Source organism: Mustela erminea, chromosome 1, assembly GCF_009829155.1.
Source record: "Mustela erminea isolate mMusErm1 chromosome 1, mMusErm1.Pri, whole genome shotgun sequence".
NCBI classification, from domain to species: domain Eukaryota; kingdom Metazoa; phylum Chordata; class Mammalia; order Carnivora; family Mustelidae; genus Mustela; species Mustela erminea.
Genome location: NC_045614.1, coordinates 160,711,537 through 160,718,403, shown reverse-complemented (window position 1 = coordinate 160,718,403; position 6,867 = coordinate 160,711,537).

Sequence of the window (6,867 nt, the reverse complement as noted above, 5' to 3'; positions counted from 1 at the left end):
ACTGAGCTGACAGCCTGAAGACAACTAGTTAAACTTGTCTGTGTGAGAACATGGAATTTATCTTGGTTTATCTTAGAACCCAGGGGAAGAGTTAGAAAACAAGGACTGTAATGGATTTGTGAAAATCAAAAAGATCTCCTTATAGATCTGTACTTTGGTACATACCTCGAAAGCACAATTTCCCCCCACAAGTTATTAGAAAGGTATAACGGAAAATTTTAAGGAGTTCCTTCTGTCCCCTACAGAGAGTTTATATCACTGCCCAAATGATAGAAGAAAATACACAAAGTTGCTTTGAAATACAGATGCTGAACAGTTAACTTAGCTCAATCATGAGACCCCATGGATTAGGACACACAAGAAATTCAAATTTGGGACTCAAGAAAAAGACACTTTTCATAGATTCTAAAGGTTGGCCACAGTTATAAAAACTGCAAGTGCTTAACTTGTGATTGTCAAGCATTGGTTGTGATAAGTCCTTGGTGTGATTTTTATGAGCCACAGTAGACCAGGAGTTGTGTTGGGAGCTTGACAGTCAGTGTGAGGTTCGCCAGGTGGGTAATCACCATGGTTTTGTGTTGGATGGGGACTGCCATAAGGAAAGTCCATCTGTGCAGAGGGCCCGGATTCTGCCTCTTTGCCTGGTTGGAGCTACACATCAGGAATCCTTGATACTGGATGTCATGGGGTGGAGATTCACCTGACGGGTTCTGGGGCTGGGAAAAAGAATTGAAGCAGTACCCATCACCAGCAGGAATAACAAAAGCAATGGGAAGTGGGTGTGGGAACAGGAGGCTGGTAGGAGGACTTCATTTGACTGGAGGAACTGGAGACTCTTGTCAGATTTGAGGCCCAGAGAAGTCTGGCAAGTGAAGGACACATGCTGTTTATAATCATTAGTCAAGTAGGCTTGATTACACCCTGAAAGCTCTGGGGCCCCTCTCCCAGTCACCTGGGTCCAATTATCTAAGGGTCCATCTACCTAGAAGAGAAGCAGCATCTGGCTCTGATTCCCAGCCTGACTTCTCTCTCTCTGCACACCCTCATCCTCTTTCTGACATGAATTTAAAGGAATACAGGTGGTAGAGGGGGTCCTGGCTATTGACATGCACCCTCTAGAAAAATGTCACTGTTTTATATTTTACATCTGCCTTAAGTTGGATCACCAGCAACGTATTCCTCTCTACAGTTCACCCTCCAACAATGTCTACACAATGAGATGCTAATTTTTTCCCAGCTTTATTGAGATATGACATCTAACACTGTAAGAGTGAGGTATACAGTGTAGTAGTTTGATATATGTATATATCATAAAGTGATTACCAAGATGAGGTTAGTTAAGGCTATTCATCTTCTCACGTAGTTACATTTGTGAGAACTTTTAAGACTTACTCTCTTAGAAGCTTTCAAGTATACATTGTTAACTGTAGTCACAGTACTGTACATTAGATCCACAGGACTTACTCTCTTCTAACTGCATTCCGCACCTTTTGACCATCTTCACACATTCCTCCTCCGTAACCCCCACCCCACGCCCAAGCAACCAGCAATCTACTGTGTTCCTATGAGTTCGGTTTCTTTAGATTCCTATGTAAGTTGGATTATACACTATTTGTCTTTCTCTGACTTATTCCATTCAGCATAATGCCTTTAAGGTTCATCATCCACGTCTTAAATGGCAGGATTTCCTTCTTTTTATGGTTGACCAATATTCCAGTGTGTATGTGTGTGTATCCCATTTTCTCCATTCATCTGTAGACAGACGCAGGGTGCTCCCATGCCGTGGCTATTGCAAATAATGCTGCTATGGACACAGGCATGCAGGTATCTCCTCAAGATAATGATTTCATTTCTTTCATTTTTCATTTTCTTTAGGAAAAATTGCCAGCAGTGGCGGAACTATTTGGTGGCTAAACATTTCAAAATGAAATTTTTCTCCAAAAAGTTGGCCTATACTACTCTTTCATTGGGAATGATATGGAGTCCATTCCAGAGGCAGGAATAATTGAAGCAGGATTTTAAAATATTAACTATTAAATAGAAATCCTTATTGTTAACTTTAAATTACTAAGAAATGTTAGGATAGAAGCTTCTTCAAAATACATAAACTTGGGGTGCCTGAGTGGCTCAATTGGTTAAGCATCTGCCTTTGGTTCAGGTCATGATCCCAGGGTCTTGGGATTGAGCCCCTCATGTAGGGCTCCATACTCAGAGGGAAGTCTGCTTCTCCCTCTCCCTCTGCCCTTACCGCGTACCTGCCTTCTTGCATTCTTTCTCAAATAAAGAAGTAAAATCTTAAAAAAAAAAAAAATTCAAATATATGTAAAAATCTGTGTAAGATAAAAGTCTTAAGTCAATACATGGCTTTGGGGAAATTGTTTATTTGGGAAAAAAAATTATCTCCTTGCCTCATCTCATATAAGGAAATACATTCCATGCGGATTAAAGAAGCAAACATAAACAAAAAAGGTAAACCATTAAAAAAAATAAACCTCTAAGAACATATAGTGTATATTTGTATCACAGAAGAGAAAAAGCAAAAAAGCCAAGAAAGAAAACAGAAAGGAAAAAATTAGTGGATCTAATTGCATACAGATTCAAAACTCTTCTATTTCAAAAGTCCCACCAACAAAAGTTCATCCTCTGAGAATAAAATAGGTACACTAGGAGGTTTCTGAACAGAAACAGTTAATATGCAGTGAATGCTTGACAGACACTGGCTCAGTACTTAATTTGCCTTTTATCATTTAATCTTGCAAGGTGAATATTATTACTATCGGCCCCTGGCTCGGAGGTGCTGGGGTCAACAGCAGTCATTTGGGCTGGATGAGGTGGTATCAGTCAAGCACTGTCAGCTCACCCAGGACATTTGCCACCTCCAGACTCTGCTCACCCTCCCTTTGCAAAGCTTCTTCAGACATAAGGCTGGCCTGCTTGGCGGTCACCTGCCCCTCGATGGCAGCAGAATAGCACATTGACAAATGATCTCCTTTGTCCCCAAGCCAAACACTGCTGTTTTTTGGACACTAGACCTCCCCCCCAACTTTCTCCTCTACTGTCTAAGACAATCCAGGAAAAGTCACCATAGAAAAAGAAAATATTATTAGAGCTTGTATCACAGACCAGGGGATCGTCTCCACTGAGCTGAGACAGAAAACTAATATGTTTATCAAGAAAGATTACACTTGTCTGCAAAGAGTCTCTTTCAGACTGTAGGATAAACAGAGGGAGTCACTGGCTGCCCTCTGGGCTGGTCCATTCTCAGGGCGTTTGCACGGAGCTGGTAATATGTGTGTGCTCTGTCTACCTCTGGAGACAACAGGCTGCTGACTTCATCCAGCTTCCAGTCCTGCTCCAGAGAGGCCCAGACTCTCAGCCACAGGCATCTTTCTCCACACTGTTTTATTATAAGATGATATTCAAGGATGTTTGAAGGGATAGAATGAAATGATTTCTCAGAAAAGATTTAAAAGTCTAAATATGTATAGTATAATTAAACAATGACTAACACTGGCCCCTCTGCTCCCCGGGAACTCTTTTGGGCCAAAGCATTGTTTAGGCTGGCCTACAGGCCAGTGATCAGGGGATGGCTCACTCCCACATGGCCTCCATGCACCCATCAGCTGTCTTGTCCCCATTAGCTTGTAGAAAGAGCATGAACACAGACCTGGGTTCAAGTCCTGATGCTACTTATAAGCTGTGTGGTCTTTAGCAAAAAGATGCCTTGACCTAAAACTGGATCCTTAATCTCCATGTCATCATCTGTAAAATGGGGATAATATATTCTATCTGTTGGAAATGTTTCAAGGATTAGTGATAATAAGGTATTCAATAATATTATTAACTTATTTTCAGAGTAAAACTTATCTCCCCAGTTCTATTTTTCCTGACTTCTCTCTGTCCCTCTTTCATTTTCTTACTAATAAAGAAAATTATCAAAGTAATGAATGTACATGGTTGAAAAAAGATGCTGATAAAAAGTGCCAGTCACTTCGTCTACAAAGACAGTGAATCTCCAGTTCCTACAAAGAGGTGTTGACTCCCTGCAGAAGGCTAATGAGAAATGGGGCCATTAGTAAACAGGTAAGGACAATGTGAGAGGCCTCTTTGATAGCTTACAAAGATACAGCTAAGAGTAGAATGAACAAAAGCCAAATCTCACAGTTAGAGTTGCAGAGCTCCAGCAACATCTGAGTGTTCAGCCAGGGCAGGTCTGCTACACTAAAATATGGGCCCTCACTGGAAAATACTAGGACCCCAAAACATAATCAGCAAGACAGATGTGCCTGGAGGTTTTGATTCTACAACACTACTCCCTTAGACCTTCAGAGTTTGCAGAAATAGCTCACTTCTTAGAGATAGCATTTCCCCTGTGCTGGAAGATGCTGCAGAGGTCTGTCCCCTGGAATGCACACCCTATCAAGAGCTGCCCTCCAACTCCTCTCCTTGGATGATAGGCCTATCACTAGGGTTAAATCCTAGAGTTAGTTGGACTGGGAAGGTGCTGGCCTTGATAAGGATGAATAAGACAAAGTAGATGGGTAGCCAGTGGGGATGCTGCTTAATCCCTACAACTAAAAAAGTCAAGAATTGAGGAAATGGAGGCTCAGGGCATTCATCCTAATAAAAAGTCATGACCTCTTGCCAAGTTCCTGAACTAAGCCTATTTTAAGATCTAGGACCCACTGAGTCATGAGATACGACATAGTAATTATGTACTGTGAACATTTTCTTCATCCTTCCCCAAGAGGGATCTATGGCCATTTATTCAGTGACTGTACACTGAAGAAAGGAGGACACCCAGATATTTAGAGGACTATTGGATACAGAGTCTGAGTAGACACTGATGCTTGAAGACACAAACCTTCATCATGTCCCTCTACCCTCTTAGGGTGGGGGACTATGGGAACCAAGTAATAATGGAGTCTTGGCTAAAGTATGGCATACCCAGGGTATGCCCACTGGGTCTCTGGATGCCAGCAAGGGGTCATTTCCTCAGTGTCGAAGCATAGAGTTGGAAATGATATGTTTGCAATTGGAGTGACCCTCTCATGGAGTTCTTGCTCTATTGAATTATTCTAATGGAGAAAGTTAAATGGAAACCTCTGAAATTTCCTCCAATCACCTCCAATGCCAGTCCAAGATAGTAAATCAAAACCAAGGAGGGAGTGTGGCAGAAATTTTCGCCAACTTTAAAGACCAAAGGACACAGAAATGGTATTCCCCATTGTATCTCCATTTAATTCACCAGTCTGACCCTGGCAGAACCTGGTGGATCCTGAAGAATGCTATGGACTACTGCAAGGGAAACCAAGTAGTAGCCCCAACTGCAACTGCTGTGGCAGACCTGGTATCTCTCCTAGAACAGATTAACGTGGCCACAGCATGAGCACATGGCGTGTGGCCATTGATCTGGTGAATGCATTCTTTTCAATTCTAATAAGAAGAGAGACTCAAACAGTTGACATTCATGTGAAATAAACAGCAATATTCATTTACAGTTTGCCTTAGGGCTATGTTCATTCTCCTGACTCTATCATAATATAGTCCAAAGAGATCCAGACTACCAGGCCATCTCAAAGAATACCACATTTTCCATGGATGACCATGCTGATTGAGCAGGAAGAACAGCATGTTTAGTTCACTGGAGGTCTTGGTAAGACTTGTGCTCTAGAAAATAGAAGATAAACCCTATGAAGATTTAAGGACCTCCTATTTCTGGGAGGTTTTTAGGGACTCAATGATCAAAGATGTGTTGGGTTCCAAAGCAAAAGACAAACTGCTGCACCTAGCATCGCTTAGCACAAAGGGCTTTCATTGGAAAATACTGCCAAGTGCCCAGTAGGCATCTCTGAGCTCTTGAAGCCCCTCATTCCACTGTGGCAGTGTATATGCTAGAGGAAACAAGGCTGCCTTTTTTTGAGTAAGACCCAGAACAGAAAAGGGTTTTGAAGCAGGTCCAGGCTATATAGCAGGCAGTCCTGCCTCTTGTGCCGTGTGGTCTAGAAGACTATGGTGGTGGTGGTGAGAGGACTTGCTGATACAGCAAATAAGAAATTAGATTGCTTATGTCATCTACCACTTCTCCTGCTTATTTCTGTTATAAATAATACCTGTATGTGTAGGTCTGTCACCTGCAGACTGTGTTTTTGACTCCCTGCTTTGAAAATAAGGGTATTAGCACCCTTACCTTTTTCTATTTTCTATCTTCCAGCTTCTTTCCTCTGTCCTTTAACTTTTACATTGTCGAAGTTGGTAACATTTATATTCTGTCTTCAACCAAAACTGTCTTCCATTCTTTATATATAGAATGACCCTAAAAATTTTATTTTATTTTATTTTTAAAGATTTTATTTATTTGTCAGAGAGAGAGAGCGAGCATAGGCAGACAGAATGGCAGGCAGAGACAGAGGGAAAAGCAGGCTCCCTGCTGAGCAAGGAGCCCGATGTGGGACTCGATCCCAGGACACTGGGATCATGACCTCAGCCGAAAGCAGCTGTTTAACCAACTGAGCCACCCAGGCGTCCCAACCCTAAAAATTTTAAATCAGTAAACTATATTAACAGTATTATGGCTATGCAATAATTATTCACTACTACTGTAGTGTTTTTGCCTGGTTTGGGTATTAAGATAATGCTGATCTCATAGAATGTATTTGGAAGTTTTCCTTTCTCTCTATTTTTTGAAATAGTTTGAGGAGAATAGCCATTAACTCTTCTTTAAACATTTGGTAGTATTCACCCATGAATCTGTCTGGTCCTAGACTTTTGTTTCTCAGTAATTTTTGTTATTACTGAATTCAATTCAATCATTTCCTGGCCTTTTTTTGGTAATACTTTTATTACGGATTCAATTTCATTACTAGT